This window comes from Triturus cristatus, chromosome 4_1 (assembly GCF_964204655.1).
Source record: "Triturus cristatus chromosome 4_1, aTriCri1.1, whole genome shotgun sequence".
Taxonomy (NCBI): domain Eukaryota; kingdom Metazoa; phylum Chordata; class Amphibia; order Caudata; family Salamandridae; genus Triturus; species Triturus cristatus.
In genome coordinates, this window is record NC_140585.1 from 555,375,946 (window position 1) to 555,401,380 (window position 25,435).

Consider the following 25,435-nt stretch of genomic DNA (forward strand, 5'->3'; position numbering starts at 1 on the left):
AAGGAATCCTGTGGAGACACAGGGGGAGACACGGGTGTAGGCACGGGGGAAAAAGGCTCAACTGATATTAACTCACCCAATGGGTACAATGCTACTTGTAGCTCTGGGGGTAATACACGTAATTCTGGGCAGCTTCACTGTAACTCAGATACTCCTACCACGGCCAATGGAAGTACAAGTCCGACCTGACTATCTGAAGACCCCGTGCCAGGGGAAGTAACCCATGTCCACACCTTACCCCCACCATCTATTGAGGCTGTTAGTCTAACAGAACGGGGATATAAGATGGCGAGTTGGAATATTGCTGGGTGGAATAACAAGATAGATCGTCTAGGATGGTTAGAATTTATAACCCAATTTGACATCTTGTGTCTCCAGGAGACTTGGGCGGCCGAAGATGTCTATCTTGATGGGTATGTTGCCTATAATTGCCATGCTCAGCCATCCAACATGGGGAGAGCCAGTGGTGGAATGGTGATATTGCTCTCTGTGAGGTTACCGGTTCGAGTAAAAATCCACCGGACCGTCGGTCTGCACTCTCAGTTGTTGTGGTTACAACACAGGAATGGGCGAAATGTTTTAGTTATAAACCACTACAACAATGTCTTTAACCACTCAAAAACAGATATGGTTGATGAACTTGAAGCGGAGGTGGAAAGGTTATATGGGCGCAGTGATGTGTCTTTTGATATTTTGTGGGGCGGAGATTTCAACATTCACATGTGCCCATTTGTTGGCAAAAGGGTGTGTGGGCATGGGGATGAGGTGGGGGAAGATCAGACCCATTTTTTACATTCGGTTTATGGGGAATCCCTAAACACTCTTATGCTTAAAATGGATTTATGCATTATGTTACCTGGCGTAGACAGTGAGGGCAATTCGGTACCGACCTTTATTGGTAGGAATTGTGCCACGGTTATCGACTACCTCATTGTCTCCTCCAGTATTACAGCTTTGTGTTCCTTACCCGTAATAGTAGACCCAGCCCTAAGCGATCATAACTGTCTAACAATGTATCTCTCCTTGTGGGGGGATAAAGTAAAGGCGTTACATGGTGCAGTGACAGATGTAGTTCCACATAGACCCAATGGCCCTAGAATTAAATGGGGTAGGCAAAATGAGGAACATTTACTATGTACCATTGTGTCTGCTTGTATAGATGAGGTGGAATGCTGTCTCGAACCCGAAAAGGATAATGCTGATATTCTAGCTAGTTTCGACATCATTAATAAAAACATTGCAGAAATCTTAACTGGAAGAAAACCAAAGGGCCCTAGGATTAACGGGGGATGGTTTAACAGGGAATGTACTAAATCCTTACAAAGACTCAAAGTTGCTCTTAAGGGTAAACCCAGAGATAAGGAAGCAGTTAAAACCCTCAGAAGGGAATACTCAATTCATCTGAGGGATAGGAAACAGGAACTAAGGGAAGAGGCCTGGAACAACCTGACTAAGGCAGTGGATCTTAAGGATACCAAGCTTTTCTGGCCACTGTCAATAGTCCCTTCCTCCAAAATGAAGAAGTCCCGGTAATGTCTGCCCAGGTATCTGAGGAACAATGGGTGGCTCATTTTACTAGTATTTTTAACCCCGAAGGACTAGCTGTAGGGGGGGATAGGGAAACCCTGGCTTTTATCCCCATACCTCTTAATATCACAGTCTCTGAGGTGGATGCTGCCATCCGGGTCAGTAAGGGGGGAAAGGCGCCGGGCCCTGATGGGGTACCCGTTGACCTTTATAAAGCCGAGATTTCCATATGGAGCCCATTGTTAACAAAGGTTTTTAATGCTGCTGCAATGATTGCGGCCCCACAGACTTGGGGGGAATCAATCATTATCCCGGTGTATAAAAAAGGGGAGAGGGGTGAGGCAAAAAACTACCGCCCGATTTCTCTCCTCACTGCTTCCCTAAAAATTATGAGTAGGGTATTACTGAGTCGCCTGGAGGAATGGGTAGAAGATAAAGGGATCCTTGCGGATTCTCAGTACGGATTCCGCAAGGGGTTAGGCACCATAGAACAGTGCATTAATTTAGACCTTATTATATGCAAATATACACGGGCTAAACAAGGCTCGTTGTTTCTTTGCTTTGCCGACCTGACCAGTGCCTTTGACTTGGTTGACCATGGCCTTCTGTGGTCAACCTTGTTGGACATGGGTGCTCCACAGGATATTATCTATTTCTTGGCCCAACTTTATAGGAATCTGACGGCTAAGATACGATACGGGCAATCGGGGGAGTGTACACCCAGTATTAAAGTAGGTTCTGGAATTAGGCAGGGATGCGTCCTTGCACCTCTTCTTTTCTCCCTTTTTATTAATGCAATCGAGTCGGAACTACGGACCATCAGTGCAGATGCACCGACTGCTGGCGGCCTTTCCATCCCAATATTGCTTTACGCGGATGACGCGGTTCTGCTCTCACAAACCCCTCTAGGGTTGCAAAAACTTATGAATAAATTTGCAGATTTTATTAATGGGAGAAAATTAAAAATTAATAATTCGAAAACTTTTATAATGCCCTGTGGGAAGAAAATTAAAAACTTAAGGCCCTTCACAGTTATGGACCAAACTATAAAAGTGGTGGACAAATTCTGTTATCTGGGTATCACTTTTAACAGTGGGGGGATGTGGACACCTGAAATGATTAATGTAAGAGCCAAAATGGCCAAGTGTTCTTTTGGCATATTTAGGTTTGCATCCAAGTTAGGCTCAAGACGGATACCAGACATGTTGTACCTATATCGCCATAAATGTGTTGCTCTGGCCCTATATGGCTCAGGAGTGTGGGGCCATTGTAATAACAACATGCTCCAGGTTGAGGAAAACAAATTTGTCAAAAAACTCCTGTGTTTACCATCTTCTGCCTCAACAAAGCTGATCCATCAGGAGGTTGGTCTAGAACATCTATCTGACTTGATCAGATTAAGACCCCTGTTAGTATGGAGATCTATATGGGCTAAGGAACAGACTGGTTTTACAAGAAAGATTATTTTAGATTGTCTTCACATGGACAAATGTTCCCGCATCCCCTGGCTTAACTATATTATCCGAACATTTAATGATGTTTTTAATCTCACGGTGCGTGATAACCCTTCTTGTGTTTTAGATATCCCGAAGAGTGAGATTAAACATGAATTTCTGAGGGTTAGCATGGTGAAGCGTAACGCAGCTACTGCTCAGTTCTCCTCACATGTTTTTTACGACATATACACTAAGGAAGAAATGGGGCTTTCAGGATACCTTAAATTGGTTACTATCCGATCCCACCAACATGTATTGACAAGATTACGGATGGGGATTGTTCATTTGCTTGTTGCGTATCCTGTAATGAAGACCTATACTACTGCCCCCTGTCCGTGTGATGGGACCACAAAGCAAAGTACGGAGCATTTTTTATTGTTATGCCCTCTTTATCTCCACCTTCGAAAAGTATATCTGAAACCGCTTTTCAAAAAATATAATGTATCCACTATTGTATCGGCCATGGGGCTTTTATTTGGACTTAATTCACAGGACATCTGTTTTTTTACTGCTGTATATATTTTAAAATCGATACGCTTGAGGAAAAGCACCCTCTTTTGATATGTGATTAACTTAAAACCTGCTGTAGCCTCATGTTTTATTACTTATGTATGTATGTACTTTTATGATTATTAATCAATGATCGAATAAAGTTTTTTGAATTGAATTGACAGATATTTGGGACCTTTACCATTTAAGGCCTTATAAGTAAGGCAACAGGTCTTAAAGTATGCTCGTTTTGCAATCGGGAGCCAATGAAGGTCTAGAAACAGAGGGGCTGAAGGTGAGCCCTCTGGACGATTTAGGATCATTCGCGCAGCGGTATTTTGGATGACCTGTAGCTTCTTTAGCAGCGTCCGGCCTAGTTCTGCCAGCAGAGCGTTGCCGTAATCGAGGCGACAGATCACCATGGCCTGGACTAGGGTTCTGCGATGCTTGATGGGCGGATAGGGGAGGATCTTCCGTAGAAGCCGAAGGCTAAAATAGCAGGAGCTGGAGATTGCTGCTACACGTTCCTTCATAGAGAGTGCCTGGTCAAGTTTAAACCCCAAATTTTTCACTACTTGTTTAGGAGCAGGTGCGGCACCCAGCTCTCGCGGCCACCAATCCTAGGACCAAGAGAGAGGAGCTTTCCCAATTAACAAAATTTCCGTTTTACTTGGATTCAATTGGAGATAGTGCAGTGGAGATAGAGCAGTGGGCTCAACACTTAATATAAGCATGTGTTAGTTATGGTGAAATCACGTAATACTCAGCACCAAAAGACCCTAAACTGTCACCTTAAAGTTCTGTGACCTGATAAAGGAACCCATCAACTGGCATCTTTCTTGTTTATGGTCACATAACTATTGGATAACTTTCAGTATCCTCAGCATGTACTGTAGGGCAGTGGTTCGCAAACATTTGTGACCCACCTACCTTTAATGGACATGTGGAGAGGTGATTTTTTAATGTAACCAAAGAATCAAGTGGTAGAACATTGTCATTTACAGACAGCACATTTTAAACTGAATTGGCCTCTAACTGCACAAAAATAGTTTTACTGATAAAACTACATAGCACACAAACGATAATGTGTGGAGATCGGGTGAATATTTATAATCTGTGCATCACCAAGTAAAATGGCTGGATTTGTTTTGATCCTTTTAAAGTCTCTTTTCCAGCATACTTTAAAATTACAAAAAAATGTGATTTATTTGTCCTTTCCTAACTGCTGAATGCATACAGTTTGTTTTACAGGTATTTACATTTTGTTGCGCATTCTCAAAAAACACAACATCCTACAGCCTTTCCTTTCCTTTCACACTCCCTATACTCCAGCAAGACTGTGTTCTTTAATTCTCTTTAAAAACTCTCACTTTGTAGTCTGAGAAAGAAGCTAAACACTAATCCCAGTGTTAAAAAACATAGGTAGCACTTTCTCGGAAGACATAGGAAATGTAGTGGCAAAAGTGACAAGATAAACATAGATTTTTAAAGGCCTCCTTATCGCTTGGACTTTTCCATCCACCAAAAATCAGCTGGCGACCCAAAAGCCGCTATATGGGGTAGTTTATCCAATACAGTACAAGTGAGCCTCACAAAATCATGACACCCTCCTTCTGATGTAAGTTATTTTATCAGTTGCAGATGTGTGCCAAAATGTGGAATACATCCTGTGGGAAAATTTTATTAATATGCAACATTTATTTTGAGTCAAACTCATGCCAATTCAGGTGGTGATTAGAGAAAATTTTACTTTGAGCTTCACTAAATTTCCTGCTGTCTTCTCCTGATATTCCAGTAGGGCGGTGATGCTTCTTGTTTTGTAGCTTGTGAGTAAAGATGTCACATTAACAGGACTGGAAAAAGATTGTGAATGATGAATATTTCCAGTCTCCAATAAATTACATGTGCAATATATATTTCCTCGCAATGTACAATCAAGCATGCTGAGAAACATTTGTCTCAAAATCAGGTGATCTATGGTCTAAAGATGCTTGGAGACACAAGACCTACAAATGTTATTGTTTAAGGTGCCCTCCTTTATCTCCCTCAGATAAATGATGGAAACAATGGGTTGGCCAATAACTTTGCTCATTGCCCCGTGATTTCCTCTCGTTAGAAGAATTCCACGGTGGCGCCAGCACTGGGCTGAGCATTCCACTGAGGCAGCCAATTATTGGCTCCTGACACAGCCATGGTGACATCAGCAGTGCTTCCGGTCCAGAGAGTCGAGCCTGGAGTCTTTATTCACTTCTACCCTGCCTAGGGCGAGGTGACCCCTCTTCCGCCGTTTCATGAAGCCAGGGTTGTGACGTCTGCACTCGCCCTGCCCTGTGAAGCCGCTTGTGTCTTTTGATGGTTTCTGGCTCCGCAAATTATTCCACGCTGGATTCCAAATCTGTCTTTAGTTGGCGCATGCTGCTTTGTTTTGTTTTGCCTGGTTTGTGACAAATTATGTTTCATATATTAACAGCTGCAATTAAGCTATTTTTGATTCTTGTCTTTGAATGTTTATATCATTTTAAGAAGTAATGATTTGCAGACACTCTGTGACGGTTGCCCGGGTGAATTTATGGAGTTCGGTGGCTCCATTAATCAAGGCTGCTTTCTGAAAACAGTTGAATTAAGACTCGCGTTGAGTGTTTATACGCGAGTACTCAGCTGCCATGTGTATACTGATAATGAAATGCAGCATTTGTTTCTCGTGCGGTGCAATCCACGCATAACAATCATATCTGTACCGGCACCAGTGCTTGTTTACCTGGTGGTCATGGGTAAGGAAGAGGGAATGCCTGGATTGCTCACAGTAATCTTCATTTCTCCAATTCTTCATTCCTCACCCCAGGACCTACCTAGTGGAATGCATGAGGCTAAACCTCACTATGTAAGGGAAGGGATGAAGCAGGAAATGAAGAGGTAGAGCTTGGATTACTTACTGGTAATCTTCATTACTCCGATTCTTCCTTCCTCATCGCAGTGCTTAGATACTGGAATGTATTAGGCTAAACCTCATGTATGTGAGGGATGAAGCAGGAAATGAAGTGGTAGTGCTTGGATAATTTACTGGCAATCTCTGTTACTCTGACTCTTCAGAACGAGGAAGGACATGATAACGTAATGCATGGATTACTTACCAGTAGTCTTCAGTACTCTGAGTCTTCCTCCTCATCGCAGTGCTTAGATACTGGAATGTATGAGGCTAAACCTCACTTTGTAAGGAATAGGATGAAGAATGAAATGAAGTGGTAGTGCTTGGATAATTTACTGGTAATCTCTGTTACTCTGACTCTTTAGAACGAGGAAGGTGATGATAACGTAATGCTTGGATTACTTACCAGTAATCTTCATTACTCTGAGTCTTCCTTCCTTGTCGCAGTGCTTGCATACTGGAATGCATGAGGCCGAACCTCACTATGTAAGAGATGGGATGAAAAGGGAAATGACATGGTAGCTCTTGAATTACCTACTGCTAATCTTTGTTACTCTGACCCTTCCTCATCCCCTGCTTGCACAAAGGAATCCGTAAGGCTGGACCTAACTATGTAAGGAATGGGACAAAGATGGAAATGAGGAGGTAATGCCTGGATTACTTACTGGCAATCTGTTACTGTGACTCCTCCATCCTCTTCCTAGTACTTGCACAGTTGAATGCATGAGGCTGAACCTCACCATGGAAGGAATGGGAAGAGGAAGGAGATGATGATGTAATGCTTGGATAACTTCCTGGTGAGCTTCATTACTCCCATTCTTCCTTCCTCGTCGCACTGCTTGCATAGTGAAATGCATGAGGCTAAACCTCACTATGTTAGGAAAGGGATGGAGAAAGACATAAGGAGATGATGATAGTGGTGATCTTCATTACTCCCATTCTTCCTTTCTCTTCCCAGTGCATACATAGGGATGGTTAGCCTTGTGCATTTCTCCAGGTAAGAAATGAGATGAGGAAGTCAATGAGGAGGCACGATATATCTGGAGTAATCATAATATGCTACAGTTTATGTATACATGTTAATTTATTCATTGAAACAATTTTGGACACACATTTAGTAAGCAGTGGATAGGCACTCATATAGGTGATATATTGTATCTCAATTTCTTCTGGGGTGAAATTACAGTTACGCCCAAAGCAGTGCTTAATTTGAGCCATGGTTTCCAGTGCTCAGCACTGACACTTAATTATCAACACCAGTGCTTTTCATGAGCACCAGTTAAGGACACATTAATTTATGGTAGGCACTGGGAAATTATGTGATTTGCCCAGAATCCCATGATGTTAAGCTGACGCCAAGACTTGAACCTGGTTCCCCAGCTCCGAAATCCGCAGCCTAGTCATTACGCCATATCCTCTCCCTACTTTGATGGTTATCAGTTGGTTCTGTTTTAAGTGGCTCCAGCAGGAGAAATGGGCTGGTGCAAGCTGCCTCCTGATGAGAGCCCCAGCACTTATTTTTTTTAAACAAATTAACCACTGGCCCAAAGGTAGGTGTCCGTCTCAACTTACCTGCACCTCATAGCACTGCTCTTTTAGTTATGCAAAACCATGCAGAAAGCAGAACTCCACAAGATCTAGCAAGAAGAAGACAGAGGGAATATATTTTCTGTTAATTAGAAGGGGCTTCATGTTCAAACACAACAGGCTAGATGTATGTTGCTGCCCTCTGTGCTTCCTTCAGTGCATTTCCCTCTGTGGCCCTTATCATATGACTGCCCTTAATATTCCATTCACTGTTAGGACACCAAGCGCAAGACATGAAGGTTCAGTATTAAAGAATTCAACAAACCCAACATTATCCCCGTTTTATAATATATACTGAGCAAATGTTTTCATGCATTTTAATCCTCGGCCTAAATTCCTATGGCCTTGGCAGATTTGAGTCCCTATAAAACAAGACGTGTTCACCATTGGCATAAGGTTTGTGTACCTCCAGGTGGAGAGGTGTCTGGTGGTCGATCATTGTGGGAACTTTGCCTACATGACAGTCGAATACAATGTCTCATAGGCAAGATCTCCAGAGTAAACTGAATTTTGTAGAGCATTTTAAAGCTCACCTCTAGTCTCCATGGTGCAACTTTGATCTCACCTTTGGAAGCAAGGCCTAAGTCAAGGGTGCTCTACCCAGACTGGTTTACCTTGGTGATTTGGCACATGGGACAGTGTCCCCACTGCCTTTTAGACTATTTTCTTACAAAAGTAAGATCATGATGAACAAATAGAGGGTGTTTACTAGAGCTTGCTACTAGATGTTTACTTCCAACTGTGAACACCAGGTACATCTAAGAAGAAGATCCTCTTTAAAGAGGTTGAGCTAGCGTCGGACTGCCATAATAAATAGGCCTGGGCACCAAAATAAAAGTTGCCCCCATTAGCAAGCCACATGGCTATAAAAGGGGCCCACATTTGCAAAGCAGACCAGTTTTGAACTAGAAATCTCTCGCTGTATGGGTATTTTACAATGTATAGGAGACTACATGCATTTTTGCTGCAGTCAATGCTTGTGGTAATATCAGGGAAATCAACAGTAAAAACCAGCCCACCTGGCTATAAAACCAGCCCACACACACTACTGAAAAAATTGCCCACACACTGATCTATCAGACCAGACCGTCGGGCACTGCCTGATTGCCCTATAGGCCAGTCCGACCCGAGCTGAGCAGGTTGTGGTCCCAGCCTGTCTGTGTTGCCTAGCAAAGCACAGTACCATCAGAGGCTGGGGAAGCTGCCATTGCCTCTTTCCGTAGCCTACGGCACCTTCCCTTTATGTAGCCAATTGAACATCCTGGAAGAACACTTGAAGGCGTCTTGATGGGAAGTAAACATTTGAATAAATCCAGCATCAGAAAGCATAAGTCATGAGCAATATAAGCTAATCTTTCAAGTGTGTCCACGGGTGGCACGGGTGGCACCTCCATTAAGGCAGAGGAGCGTTTCCCCACTAATAATTGCCCCCAAAGATAGAATAATAAAATGGTAATAAAATTAATTTCCATTTTATTTTTAAGGGTGGAGGGCAGGGCTTTCTGATTTCTGCTGCTGCCAGTCCCAGCCAGGCATGCACATTTTAAACCTCTCTAACCCAGCTGGCTTAGACAGGTGGGTTGGAGACAGCGTTGGGCTCCAGTGTCCTCGGGAGTGGTGAGAGCAGCCGCTCCCTACAATGCTGGCCCTGCTCTCATGAGGCATGACAGCAGTGCCAGAATTGGTTGCTGCAGTTCCCTGGAGCCTGCCCACCTGCCTGGAGAAGACCCAATGAAGAGAAGGATGTCGCGCCAGGAAGGTAAGTGGGATTATTTTTTGTTTACTTCAGTTTTTGCTTTTATTTTTGCCCTACCATCCCCTTTACATGCCAGCCTCCACTGAATGTGTTAAAACCTAATTCCATGAAATTAATTTGAGCAATGAATGCGTAGGTGCACGCATTTCATGGGATGAGATATAACCAATTCCATGCCCTTGTCATACAGGGAGTGCAATGTTCTACTGTTCTGGCTTTCTCCTTTCCATGAGAATTATGTTTTAAAATATGAAGAGTTATCAAATGCTAACAAAATCAGTCCAATGGGGCAGACATGATGTACAAGGTGATTTATTGCCACGATGGAAACAAACATACTCTCCCAAGGAAAAAGGGCTGAATCGTGATTAAAGCCGTGTCTCCTAAACAAAGGGTTCACGTCCCTAAATTGCCCTAATATGATGTGGATAGAAAGCACATTTGGAGAAAGTTGTTAAACTTCAAACTCATGTTACAAATATTTGTTCAAATTGTTGGCAAATGACAAACACGTAATTCAGTGAAAAGGAAAATGCGCGCCAATCAGTGCAATGTGTAAGTGCACCCCGGTATGAGAAATACTTAAAAAGGAGAGTAGAGGTAAAGTGGCATAAAATATTCACATGTAACCGCCTGCTAAATTCATAAAGATGGTGCCGCTTTGACTGTGTGCTTCTAGGACCACAGCTTCCTTTGAACATGGATACGTTTTAGGCAGCTGGCTATTGCTGTTGCCACGCCATTATTAAGAAAAAAGAAAATGACATTACAGTAATGAATCAACTAGTACATATACATATCACATGTTTTAGTCCCAATGGATCAAGCATTGGCAATGGCAAAAGGTCAAGCCAGACCACAACATCCATGTAGGTTAAGGACTGCCCTCCTCCCATGTGTGCTGCCGGCAGAGAAAAGCACCATCAATTATCTAGTTATCAGAGGCACTTTAATAGCTTACCATGTAATTTGGTGCCCTCAAAGTTCAGCCTCAGGCAGCTGGATAAATAAACAAAATGACCACAGCTGCGTGGAGGGCAATCACTCTGCTGTGGAAGCACACAACTTCTTCCTGATCAAAACATTTACTCCTGGCTTCCAACATGCGGGCAGAGCCAAAACCGCTCTCCCTGTGGCTCTCACATAATTGCCTGATGACAGCTGCGTTCTGTTGATCTGCCTCTTTAAAAAGAATCCCAAAACATATGTATGCTTATTTTTAAAGGTTCCTCTGTTCCGCCAATATTTTTATTTGTATAGTGACCCCCAATTGTGACGGTATCAAAACCGCATCATTATTGGAGCTGACCAAGACTTGAGATCGTCATATGTGCCTTGTTTTTGGGTCTATCCATTCTGGAGTCTGGTCGAACCCTAATCGCTGGCATTCCGCTCTCCAAACTGATCCCAGTTAAGATCATGTTCGCTGCTACAGGGTTGAATACATATAACATCACCAATGGCTCTGCACCAGCTACCCCTCAACAGTAGCATCGTCTATTACATCACTTACAAAGTCCCACTGACAGGAGAGCCAGTCTGCCTGGCCAAAAGTCTACACCACCTCATTAGGTCGATGTAACATAGGCTTTACATCGTCAGAGTCAAAATTGCACCTCAAGTTCAGAATGGAGCTAAAGGATCATCGCTTCAGGAGTATATGTATCAGTCATTGATGAGACCTCCAGTTTGTCCAAGCTTCAGCAAAGAGCTCTCCTGTCGCTCCATCCCATTCTCTACAGCTCTGAACGATTGCCCAATCCTCTACCGCCCCTCTGTTGTTCGCATCAAGGAACACACAGTATAAATACCTGCTCATGCATATGTATGAAACGACTCATGTTCGTTGATAGCTAGGATCACACAATTCAAATACCCATCTATACATGCATAGTCCATCCAACCACATCAAGACGGTTTTTAACTTTAGGACTTCAGGTGGCCTTGTCTCTGTACGTTAAGGGACTCGACCAATCTCGGTAAAACAAATATATTAAACCTATATCTTCCTTGATCTAAATCTGCAGCAGGACTGGATCTACTTGAGCTTCCCTATAATTCCTTATGTATGGTGCATGATCCCACGTGCCTGTTGATGTTTGATTTCTGGTGTTCTGCGGTTAGCAACAACATGCAACAAAATATAGAACACAAAGTGATATAAAATTTGACATTGAGCTCAAAACTGAATATTTATACTTCAATTGTCAGAGGTCAAGCGCTACGTTGTGTGCCTGAGACAGAGTTTTGGTTTGAAATATGGACCTACTTAGCCTACAAACACAGTCATAGTATTCCGGTCTAACAACACAAGACTAGGAAAGGGCGATGGACAAGGTGAAGAGTGCCAGACACAGATAATGTAGTTCAAAACCAAAGTGGTCTAATTATTCATTAATTCATTATTCATTCATTCACCAAACAGCTGCTGATGCTAGAAAGCAAGGTTTTGCATAACGGGTTGCATGTGGCTGTGTTTTGGGAGGTTAACGTGCTTCCATGACCTAACAGGAGGCTTCCTCTTGCATCACGACCCTGGCCTAAGCACTTTGCTCGCTGGGCATGACATGTCCCGATAGTGCTGAGCCTGGGCAATGGAGCTGGGGAAGGGGGCAGAATGAAGGTGCTTCCAGGGGAACCATGGAAATATGAATCCTAAGTGGGTGAGTGTGCCTCTCTCAGTGGCTATACCCAGAGGGATACTGCAAGGCAGAATATGACCCTCCTAACTGACACAGTAAACGTACAGAATACGATAATGAGCACAATGGCTGCAAAAAATATGAATGTATATTTCCAGTGTATTATTTTATTAACTAAAAAAGCAAGGAACATGCTCCATAAATCACCAATAGTGAGGGGTCACACGAAGAACTATGAGAGATTCAGTGACCCATCAGATGTACTAAATTACTCTCCTGGAAGATAACAAAGTGGTCACAGTGAAGGGTTTATGAATTGATGAGTATGTGTGTGACATAAGCAAGGAAGCAGTATTCGTAAGGACCACAGATGCTGCATGGACATGTTGTAAAAACAACAGTTGATGGACAGAATGCAGAACAATGTCATACATGCACCCCAGTACAGAGATCTGGGCCTAAATCCATCGTTTTTTTGCTCACCATGCCGTTCCAGTTTGAACCCAGCCATTTGCAAATCAGTCTTGACCCTGTGTCTCATGGGAACAGTCCAGCCTGAACTGCCAAGCCAGGTCCTCCCTGAACTGGAAACAAGCATCCTAGAACCGGTTTCAGGGTTTCACCCCTCTTCAGCCAGGCTAGCTTGATTCCAGTGGCATGGAGAGCACGGGACCCACGTCTGGGCATACCCTTCCCACTCGGGGTGATAAATGCAAAAACAACAGTTGATGGACAGAATGCAGAACAATGTCATACATTCACCCCAGTACAGAGATCTGGGCCTAAATCCATCGTTTGTTTGCTCACCATGCCGTTCCAGTTTGAACCCAGCCATATGCAAATCAGTCTTGACCCTGTGCCTCATGGGAAAAGTCCAGCCCGAACTGCCAAGCCAGGTCCTCTCTGGACTGTAAACAAGCATCCTAGGACCGGTTTTGGGGTTTCACCCCTCTTCAGCCAGGATAGCTTGATTCCAGTAGCAGCCGCTGGACCCACTTACAATAAACTATTAAGGGAATTGTGATACATGTGTGTTTTCTTATATGTACACACTAGTAGAATACGGTCCGGATTGAATATAGGAGGATTCAGGCACAACGTATTTGGAAAAAATATTTTTTATGTCTTGTTTGTCTCTATATATAAAATTGCTTTTTTTGCATTGCTTTTTTATTATATTATGGAAAATAAAATCTTTCATGGTAAGATATGGTGTGTTGATATTTTCAATGTATTACAGTTTTTGTCACAACAGCTGGTATCACCACAGTTCCAAGTGCTTGCTAAGTGTTTGCTACCCCAATGGCACAGCCTTGCCTAGTTATACTCATAGCTTGCCGTACACCAACAGTGCAAATTAGACAGAACTCCTGGGACCATGTACCAAAAACATGTCTTCAGGACATATAACCAGCTATGTGTTTGTCACTTCCAAGACACGTCCAGCTCAAGTTATTCTTACACCCTACATTACTCCCACTCCATACATCGAACATCATCATGAGCAGAAATCACTACCAGCTGTACAGTAGGCCACGTTTTTATCTCCTCAACAATAGACTGCCTTCGTACCCCGTGATGAAGGTCAGCAAGTGCAGCCGCAGTGTACCTGATAGGAGTACATCAGGGCCAGGACATAGCTGTACCTAACTGACCTCCATGGAGTGCCTGTAGTAAGTTTCATTCATGGACATGAATGGCCACATTTTCTGATTTCTGATTCTGTGAATTTATGCTCACAGTTTTCTTTATCATGTAACTTCGTTCATCTTAAGTAGTTCAAAAATGTATGAATGGAGTTCTCTATCAATATATAATCAGACACTAAAACAACATGAAAAAAGAATTTCAAGTGACTAGGCTAATCAGTTTCGGAACTGTAAAATCTGTAAATAGCTTTGCCAATGCTTTTGGGTAATCCCAAAGAGGATCATTAAAAAGTACAATGCTTTTGATTATGCTCTTTAGCATCATAAAAGAAACCCAAAAGGCACTTTCACACATTATTCTAGAGCCACTTGTGAATGTCACCACATTCAAGCGTGCTTCTACAAAATGATGCAGGTGGCCTTTTGTTTTCTTTTTATTGGCCTTTCCAAGATGGCATTGTAAGAGAACAAGGGTACCCCAAAATATGAACCCGGGGTTAGAGTATATTTAAAGAGAACAGTGGTTCAGGGTTGGCCTCAGTGGGTCCAGAGTGAGAAGACCCCGACAGGGTAAAGAAAATTTCAATTCATAAACTAGACAATTAATCAGTAGGGGAGCAAGGAAGTAGGGAAACATATGTAGTGTAAAAATTAGAGGTATTTAATTTTTAACACTGGTCTGAGTTGGAACTTCAGATTATTATCATCAGGTGCTCACATAAAGTGAAAGAGTGCGTAATGTGACATAGTGAGGGTGAACTAAAAACATAACATCACATTGACAACAAAAATGGAACTCCACATGAATATGTACAATGAAGGGGGTTCCCGTTGCGAGGGTCGACAGCGTCTCGATCTTTTAATTATTTGAGATCATCGTCAGGACATATAGTGAGCAGTCTGAAATCTAAGTAGGCAGTCACTATTCAGGGGGAGTAGAGCCTTAGTCACTGTGGTTTTTCGCATAGGTGAGCTTTGTAGATTGGGGAAGATCTGAAATGGCGTCAAAGATGTAAGTTTCCAGACAGAGGTAGTGTGATTTCTGAGAACTTGCAGGGATTTAAGATTGTTTTTGCTGGAACACCTGGCTGAAGTCCTACGTGCCGTCACGATGCTTCTGTTTCTAGCAGGCATGAGTCCTGGGGGAAACAAGCTATTGTTGGAGCAAGTTGCCCGTTAAGGAGGCGCAGGGCGGGGAGGGGGTTTGTTGGTTCCTGTCGTCTACGGGGCTCAAGTTGAGGTCTCTGTTGGCTTAATGGCTGGGCACTCCTGGGGGCCAATAAGTAGTCCTATTGGTTACACTTGGTTAAATCTGGGTTAAACCACTTGGGTGTGCCTCAACTGAGCGTAATGATAGGTGTGACGAGTTGAGTTGATTTGCCGGTAGGACGATTCAATTAAGAGGCCAACCCTGAACCACTGTTCTCTTTCCAAGATGGCAGGCACCACTTAGATTGGACAATAAAAAAAATACACTTTAAGTGTATTTAAAGTAATTTTGTGGAGTGGCGGCAACAATTTGCTGCCTGGCCATCCCCAAAAAATATGTACATTTGAAAAAAAGAACTGTTGGGTGTAGGGGTAATAGGTAATTGAGGAGTAGGAGGGGGAGTATCTGGGATTGGACGGGGGATAAATTAAAAATGAAGTCAGTGAAGGAGAAAGCAACATGTGGGAAACAGCAACAAGGACCATTGAAAGTGGGGGAGAGAAGCACAAAGGGGTGGAGGGAAAAGTACACAGGAGAACATAGCACAGCGCACATGAGGGGAGGGGAAGCAGCAAAGAGAGCTGTAAAACCCATGCACTCTGATAGACTGCTTAACCAAAGAGAAAAAAGAAGTTCCCCAAAAGTGAACAGCAGAAGGACACAAGTTAGCCTGTCAAGAAAATGGTAAACAAACTATGTTCTAGAGGAGGAACAAACACAAGATGGACAAGAAGAGCCATCAAATAAGAAACAAGGAAATGAGAGTGAAAAAAAAAAAAATGGTAAGCAGTGGGTGGCTTGTCGTACAGATTGTACTTTATTTCTAAAAACTTTGCAAAACAGAATCTACGCTCACCATCAGGATATGTTGGCTTTAGTCCTGCTAGCTCACAGTGTACCATCTGTACTCCTAAGCTGACAAGGTAACAAATGGATTGTGCCACCTCTTAACATGTCAACCCTGACTCCCCAAGGAAATTGTGGTAACAGATCTAGAAACATTTTCGTTTGGTTACTCATGCATACCCAAAGAGAGTCACATGAAATACACAACATAACGTTTCAATATTTATTGAAGCATTGTGATTCTTGAGTAAAATATGTGCACTGCAATAATCAATAGAAGGAAACAGAATAGTGTGATCAGCAGTAAAAGAATGGTGAAGAAAATTCATGATTCAACCATCGTGCTGTTTACAGAGAGTATATGCTCGTATATAAATACTGCCATTGTTTGCTCCTAGCTAGCGCTACCTATCCTAGTGGTTGTACGACGGTACAACGCTGGTAAATACATCGTAGGCCTTTGCCACACATGATTTTACAGTGAATATGCATTTACAATTCCACGCATTGTTTTTAGATTTAAAAACAATGTATTTGTGGGGGGAGACCACCCACCAGCCCAACTTACCCTAAATGCGTGGTTTTGGCATGCGTTGTAAATGCATATTCGCGGTAAAAATATGCGTGCTAAAAATGCACGGTAAAGGCACAACAAGGTGAAAACCTTGTTGTAAAGGCTGTTTTCCATCCTAGTGTGCCTAGGGTGGGTGAATCTGACCAATCCCTGTAGGATGATCTAATTATCTCTAGGTAAATGTCATCAGGCTGACCATCTTGGTGGAGCGCTGGGCAGTATCTCTCACATGAGGTAAAAAGGAATGAGCTGATCTGAAATTACGGCAAGTGATGACCTCTTGGTGCCAGCAAAATGCTCCTTTATTTAGTGTTTTGTATAGCGCGAACAAGACCCTTGCGGGTATCAGAGTGCTTTACAAGGCAGATATAGGTGGTAGATATAGGCGTAAACACTGTGAGTTAGATAGACACATAAATGGTATCAAATATAAATAAACACATATAAACATGAATGCAAAATAGTTCAGGGGAATTTGGCCAAAAGGATGGCTTTCACTTCTTTTTTGAAAAATAAAGTGGAGGGGTTCAGTCTGGTGTCAGGAGGCAAGGCGTTCCAAATCCTGGGGGCCATTCCTGAGAAGGTACGGTTATATGTTTTCTTCTTGGAAAATCGTTGTGGTTTCAATAGAAGGTTATCGGAACTCCTGGTAGTTCTGATACCACCCGATGGTACCAATTTCTCAGCTAGATATCTTGGGGTTTGTGGTGCAGTGCCTTGTGTGTCATGCAGGCAACTTTCAAATAGATTCTGGCTTCAAAAGGTAGCCAGTTGAGGGCACGAAGGTCAGGGGTGATGTGAGAATTTCTTTTGGAGCCTGTGATGAGTCTGGCGGCTGCATTGATTGAGGCTCTAAGAGTAGATCTTGGAAGGCCGCAGAGAGCGACACTCCCATAGTCCACTCTGGGAATTACAAGAGTCTGAACTGCCTGTTTAAAGTCATTTGCGGGTATGAAGGGTTTCAATCTTCTCAGCGTAGTCATTTGGAAATTTGCTCCTTTCGTTGCTGCGCTGATGTGATTCTGCATATTAAGCTTATTATCCAAAGGTATTCCTAGTGATTTCACAGAGTCTATAATTCGAGGTTGGCTGTCGAGTGCAGATAGATGCTTCATCCACTCACGGATGGTGTTTGTTTGGCTGGGGGGGGGTTCGATTAGGAGGAATTCTGTTTTGAGGGTGTTTAGCTTTAAGTGTTTTTTGGTGAGCCAGGTCTGTGTTTTCTGTAGCGTCGAGTTAAGGGACTTGATGTCTTCCAGTGGGTGGACCTTAATGTAGAGTTGTGTGTCGTCTGCGTACATGTGATATTGGATATTGGAGTTGAGAAGCACGGTGAGTGGTTCCATAAGCTGATTGAAGAGTGTCGGAGAGAGGGAAGAACCCTGGGGTACTCCTAGAGTGACAGGGGTGGGCTTGGATAGAGATTGATTGATCTTGATTTTTTGTGTTCTGTTTTGGAGGAAGGAAGTGAACCAATTTAGAACTGTTCCAGATCGTCCCATTCTATGCTTCAGGAGGTCTAGTAGGTTTTCGTGTCTACGGTATCAAAGGCTGAGGATAGGTCGAGAAGTCCAATAATTGAAATGCATCATCTATAATATGGGTCATGGCTGATTCGGTGCTGTGCCCGGACCGAAAACCAGATTGGAATTTATCAAGCAGGTTGAAGTGTTCTATGTGGTTGCTAAGCTGATTGTGGACACACTTTTCCACTAGTTTGGCCAGGGTAGGGATGTTGGATATAGGGTGGTAGTTATTCAGGTCAGACGGGTCCGCCGATGGTTTCTTCAGTATGGGGGAATCCTGTCCAGCTTTGAGGAAATCTGGGAAGTGGAAGTGGAAGGGAAGTGTTTATGATCCTAGTCCAAAGGGGGCTAACATTGGAATGAAGTCTTTTAGGTGGGTTGCAGGGAGAGGGTCAATAAAGTGATTGGAGGGATTCAGAGAAGTGAGTGTTTTTAGGATATTTTCTTCGCTGTAGAGGTTGAAGGCGATCCAAGAGGCATTGTTTTTGAGTTCATGCTTTGCGGGACAAGTAAGCAAGGTCATCATTGATGTCAATGAGGTGGTCATGGGTGGGTCAGTATGGGATAGTGGATCATTAAGGAGTTCAATCTTTATGTTGTCGGTCTTGGTTGTGAATAAGGAGGCAAATTCTTTGCAATTGGGGAGTGTTTCTGAATCGATTTGGGGGAAGAGGGCGAAGCCCTTAGATTGAGATTTGAATATTTCGAATAATCTTTGGGACGATTCTTGGCCTGGTCTAATTGTTTGCTAATAAAGTCAGCTTTAGATCGTCTGATCTTTCTGTAATAGGAGTTTCTCGTGCTTCTTAGTAGTTTGAGGTGGTCGGAGGATGGTGCAGCTCTCCATTGTCGTTCAAATGCTCTTAGTGATCTTCTGTCTTCATTTAGCCTACCATCATACCAGGGATTTGTTACTTTAGAGGTGACTCTTCTCAATTGTAGGGGAGCTAAATTGTCTAGTGCCAAGTTCATATCGTGGAAGTAGTGATTGGTTGGGTTGGACCGGCGGTTACGAGTGAGACAGGATTTACGTTATTTAGATTTCTCTTCCAGATTTTTGATCTTGTGGGTTGTACAGAGAGTGGTTTAATAGCTGCATTGATATGGAAAGTGATGATGTGATGGTCAGACCAGTCACAGGGGAGGATCGATTCCAGCTGGGTGGAGTCCGTTTTGGAAATTACTAGTTCCAATGTTAAACCTTTTTCATGGGTGGGATTATCACAAATTTGGGACAGGTTAAGGTCGGATAGGAACGCTTTGAGGCTTTTTACCTCTGGGTCATCAAGGTCATTCCAGTGGAGGTTGAAGTCCCCCAGGAAAATCTAAGAGTTCTGTTGACCATCATTAGTAGCTAGGATATCCATTACGTGATCAATGAAGGTCAGGTTATTGCCTGGTGGATGGTAAAATGCATGTAGTGAGCATATTAGCTTGTTATGGTTAGTGACGTCTAATCGTAGGTATTCGCAGGATGAGAGGACGGGCGAGTTGGAGCGGGTCACAGCGAGGTAGTTTCGGTGAATGCAGGCAATGCCCCCGCCTAGCCTATCAATTCTATATAGTCTTGTGATGTGATAGTTTGGGGGAACTAGAATGTCTAGGATAGGCGTGGATGCTTCATTAAGCCAAGTTTCCTTTAAGATTATGAGGTCAGGTTCATTGGTTAGTATGAGGTCAGCTATTTCTGCGGCATCGCGTGCGGCCGACCTACAGTTTAATCTAGGGTCCGGTGTCAGAGATATTGTGTTCATATCCTGGGCTGTAGTTATGTGAGGAGGAGGAGGAGGAGAAGGAGACCCCATACATGATATTATTTGTGTGGGGTTCTGTGACGTGGGGTGAACCGGTTAGTTATGTGGAAGTATTACTGCGGTGTAATCAGCAGGGGGGAGTAGAGAAGGGAGGTGAGGGAGAATTGGTGTGTACTGTGGGTGGGCGGACGGTGAGGGGGGAAGGAGAGGGTGGTACCATACATTGATCAGGTGTAGGGGTGTGGGGGGGCAGGTGCGAAGTTTGTAATGGGATTGCTGGGGATGGAACGGAGGGGAGTGTCGGAGGGAGAGTGTCTAGGTGGGGAGTCAGCTGGGGAGTCGGGCTGAGAGATGGAGGAGCGGCTTGATGAAGAGGCGGGATAGTGTGTAGCTGCCTTGGTTTTGATGAGCGGAAAAATGTTGTCATGTAGCTTTAGGTTATGGTCTGATGCTTGCATGAGTATGATCCCATTATGATAGATGGTAATTGTAGCCGCCTCATTGTAAAACGGGGAGGGAATGATGGATAATGTAAATCCATGTGCTGTTTTTTTGGAGGATGCAATCGAGAATAGGGCAATTAAGACTTTCGGCCATTGGGCTCTTCTTTTGGTATAGAGGATGATGTCATTCGTTAAATGCCCTTTGTTAATGGAGTAGTATTGTCTAGAAAGGTAGTGAAGTCGTTTATAGAGTAAACATCATCCATGTTGCCATGCCGAAACCACAGTCAGGCCACCATTACTTATTCAATCAATCAATAAATCAGGGGTTTATAAAGCACGCTACTCACCTGTGAGGGTCCCAAGGCGCAGGTGGGTGGAGGGGGGCAGCTCCGGTTCAGTTGAAGAGCCAGGTCTTGAGGTTCTTCCTGAAGGTGTGCAGATTCGGGGAGCGTCTGATGTTTGCTGGGAGACCGTTCCAGGTCTTGGCTGCAATGTAGGAGAAGACTCATCCACCAGCTCTGTTTCTGCGGATGCAGGGGGGTCTCTGCTAGAGCGAGGTCGGCGGAGCGGAGCTTCCTTTTGGGTACGTGGAAGGAGACTCTCTCATTGAGGTATTTGGTTCCGATGTTGTGGAGGGTTTTGTAGGCATGGGTGAGAAGTTTGAAGGTCACTCTCTTCTCGATGGGGAGCCAGTGGCGGTCTCGTAGGTGTTGGGTCATGTGTTCGTGTCGTGGTGTCCCTAGGACAAGTCTTGCTGTGGCGTTCTGGATGGTTTGGAGCTTGTGCAGCAGGGTTCTGTTGAGTCCGGCGTAGAGGGTGTTGCCGTAGTCCAGCCTGCTGGTAATGAGTGCGTGGGTGACGGTCTTTCTGCATTCGGGGGGTATCCATTTGAAGGTCTTTCGGAGGATGCGGAGGCAGTTAAAGCTGGTGGAGGCGACGGTGTTGATCTGGCGGGTCATGGTGAGGGAGGAGTCCAGGATGATGCAGAGGTTCTTAGCGTGGTCAGTAGGGGTGGGAGGACCCCCGAGGGCATGGGGCCACCAGGTGTTGTCCCAGGCCGACAACTTATTCTATTGTGATAGCTCTGTCGCCGAACGGACAGTAACAAATAAAAACAATATAAGCAAGCTAGTTCAGAGAATAGTATCTTCCACAGGCACACAAACAAATGTGTGTCAAATGTCATCATGTTTAAGAAAAGATGTGAGCATGTAAAATGGTGGTGTTTCTATTGGGGCTATAGTGACAGGCTCTAAGGCCCTGTGAGGTCTTGGCAAACTCACAATAGGTATTTTACAACCAGAGAGCTTGAGTTAGTAGAAATTCTATTAAAAAGTAAAAGAATCTTGCAAACTGTGTGTGAGCCATGCCACTGAATGGGAAACGATGTTGGAACAGGAATAGAGGAAAAATATGGCAAGGGAAGTCTGATCTGAAGTCTGTCCACTTGCCTTCTCTTCCCCTAGCAAAAAGATCATATTTGCAGCTCCCAGCTGTTTGCGCTCCTCTGCTGTCGAAATCGTAAGCCCAGCTAAACTTGCATTATTACCCACACAATGTTATTCCACTCTTAAAATACTCCCCTTGCCATGAAGTCTACCAGTTCCACGTGCTATACGTTCCCTTGGACCATAGAGACACAGTGTACTATAGGCCATTCCTTCCCTCCAGTCATTGGGACGTCCCTGCTATGCCTCTTTTCACGGACAATTCCAAAACCCTGTCATCCAAAATTCCAAAACCCTGTCACCCAAAATTCCAAAACCCTGCCACCCAAAATTCCAAAACCCTGTCACCCAAAACATTCCAAAACCCTGTCACCCAAAATTCCAAAACCCTGTCACCCAAAATTCCAAAACCCTGCCACCCAAAATTCCAAAACCCTGTCACCCAAAACATTCCAAAACCCTGTCACCCAAAATTCCAAAACCCTGTCACCCAAAATTCCAAAACCCTGTCCCCCAGCGGCGTTCCACGTGCTCTGCTTAGAGGTCAGTACCCTGGGTAGAGTCTGCCGCCCCTCCTCCTTCCCATTCACCGTCCCTGCTTTCTGGATCAGTGAGTTCTTGCCATGCTGCCTTTTAGTTCTAGAAAATCCTGGTCGTCGGAAAATGGATTTTTACTGTTGGATTGTAAACCTAAGCTCACACATGTATCTCGGGCACAAAGGCTGAGCACCTTTTGTCAATTCTCTCCGCAATAAGCGTGCTGCTGTGTGGTTGTTAGCTTGAACAACAAGATGCAGCAGCCACTGGATTTAGAGCTGAGCCCGTGAGCACTGAAGGTAACTTGCAGACCTTTTTTTCAGGCTATAAAGCTTAATAACGACATTACATCAAAGAACGGATAATGCATTTCCTAATATCTTTCGTTGCCTTCTGGCCTTTTTTAATTAAATTGTTTTGACGGATTCCCCAAGGCCCACTAACCAGAAACAATATGTTTCCCAGAATCACTAATCTTGCAACTCTTAGGCCAAGATAGGAACGGAGAAACTGCACTGAATTTCCGTCGAAAAAGCATGTGCCTCAACGCTCCTCTCTTTTGCCACTTGCAGGGAGCGAAGCGTGCTGGGCAGGTGGGGGCAGAGCCCCCCCGAGCTTGTGAGCACCGCAACCCTTAATTTGCATGTGGAGTGTTTAGTTCTGATTGCCTTAAGGAGGGCGATGCTGACACATACATGTATATGTAAAACTACTGATATTTGAAGGGGAAAACTTCCTTTCCGCGCAGAGCTTTAAGTAGCCACTGGAAAGAGATGTTATGTTTGTTACGTTGTGTTGTGTTGTGTTATGTTACTGCCATTTGTATAGCAGTCAATCTACCGTTGGCATGCCATTGGAGCGCTCTTGGAAGTCCGGGGTTGACTTTCCCAACAATTACCATGTTTTCATTGCAGACCGGAGTGGCTCAGAAGAGTAAAGAGACCAGTTAAACATACAATGTTTGAAAAAGAAAACATGTGAGCAAGGAAAGAAAAGTATGGGCTGCAGTTACCCATGACAGGGCTAGAGACAACTTGTCTTGTTGAAGCCAAGGATGAAAAAGGGCAAAGCTAAGTTATTTCACAAAGAAATATCAGCTTACATAAATGGAAAAACGGACACCTAAAAATATTCAAAGTACTGAAGGAATAAAGGGCCTTATTTAGAGGTTGTCAGATAGGGTACTCTGTCACCAATATGATGAAGTACCATGTCTGCCAAAGCGTCAGACTATCCACCTCATGAAGGGACAAGTGGACCTTAAGTTTTCTGTCTGCAGTCCCCCGTTGGCTCCATCAATGGAAAACTTCTTCCAATGGCCCGATGAAGTAGGGGCCGTTAGAGGAAGGGCTTCACACAACCTGTCCCATTTAGGGTAGACAGTTTACTGTCTTTTTTTCTTTCTATCACTGCTAGGAAAAACTGAGGGACAGAAAAAACAATAATGACTCCCACACCCTGGGAGAAAATTCCCAAGCTGTGGGTCATGCGTTTGTTGTTTTTAAAGATCAAGTTTTTTTTAAAGTTTGGTGGACAGCCACCAAAAGTGACAGTGGCCATCGACCAAACCTTTTGCACATTGAAGGCACAGCCATGGTACAGGGAAGACAGCTGTGCCAACAGTCATCTCTAAATGTGATGGGCTATAGCTAAAGTCTGTGCCCTGTCCAATCTGTGAAGGTAGACTTTGATTCAACATTCTTCATTTGATACTACTGGGATGTTAACTGTACTTGCAAGTGAGGCAGCACAGTACTATTTTCGGGTCTTTCCTGATGCAAACCTAAATAGCTAAATATTAGGTCCACTAAATTCCACAGCTTTGGTACATGAATTCTGAAAGGTCTGCCTCCATGTTTATTAAGTTTAAAGCTCATTTTAGCTTTCTGTCAGGTGTTTAGTGGAGATAAGGTTTTGTAGGTATCCTGGACATTTATCCCATTGCAATTAGAGTATGGCACAAATACTGCATTTTTGGACTGCATTTATACTGCTTTTTTGCATCCTTTAGGAGCCAATGAAGCACTTTTGTTTGGAGCCTTTGCAATCTGTCACTGAGTTTCTTTGACCAAAGTCTAAAATGTGTTACAACAGTCTAATCCTGCCATTATGTGGGCTTTTGGCAACTTCACACAGTAGTTAGCTCATGGGAGAGGGTTCTCCAACGTAGGGAAAGCTTCAAGTTGATGCACTAGACCCTCACATTTACTTTGGGGACGAAAGGAGAGTTAATAGTTGTATAGGACTCGTAGGTTCGTTTTGGCCAATGGATAGAGGCGCTTTTATGTTTTGGGGACACTTGTGGGCAAAGTATTGGACTCTGAACCTTCCAGAATCATCATCTCTGGGTTGGCTCCATTAAAGGCTTGGAAGCCCTTTTTCTTTTTTTTTTTAAAACACATCTGAAGCAAGAGCAGATGTACCAATTTGCTAGTCTGTTTTGTATCTGCAAGCATATGTGGTGCCATCATCAATGTACAGGTAGAGGTTCACCTAGTCTTACTCCAAAATCTGTTTCCACATAGATGTTGAAGAGCAGGCAGGGAATGGTTGATCTATAAGTCACTCGCAGGGAAAGGATGACCCATAAGTCACTCTTCATGACACCTTCCAAGGGGATGATCCCACTGACCCAATTTGGACTTCATGTCTGAGGCTGAAAACAGGTATCAGATCATTCTCATTAAATATCCATTAAACCCAGTCAAATTTTAGAGCATTCGCAGCAGCATGCAGTGTTCTATGGCTTCATAGCCTGCTGACCGATTGAGTATGATGGTGATAAAATTGGTGAATTAAGTGCAAATGATTTAGATTAACAGTTAAAACTGTTAAATGATTAGCATAACATTCAGAGCTGAAATGACACACATTTAAAATGTGCAAGCTTCTTTAGACAGTCATAGCTATGTGTATATGCCATAGAAATGCTAAAAAGTAAGCTTACTTTAACTAAAAGTTAACCTAATATTGCTGAACTGTGCACAAAAAGTAATTAAGAAGTCTGATCTTAATGTCACGT

At 43.6% G+C, this 25,435-nt stretch overlaps 1 protein-coding gene across 1 annotated transcript in view; it reads left to right on the forward strand.

Annotated features, from left to right (window-relative positions):
• Positions 1-25,435, forward strand: part of CAMK1D (calcium/calmodulin dependent protein kinase ID) — a 1,392,645-nt gene that overhangs the window by 1,052,423 nt on the left and 314,787 nt on the right. The gene's annotated exons all lie outside the window — the stretch shown is intronic.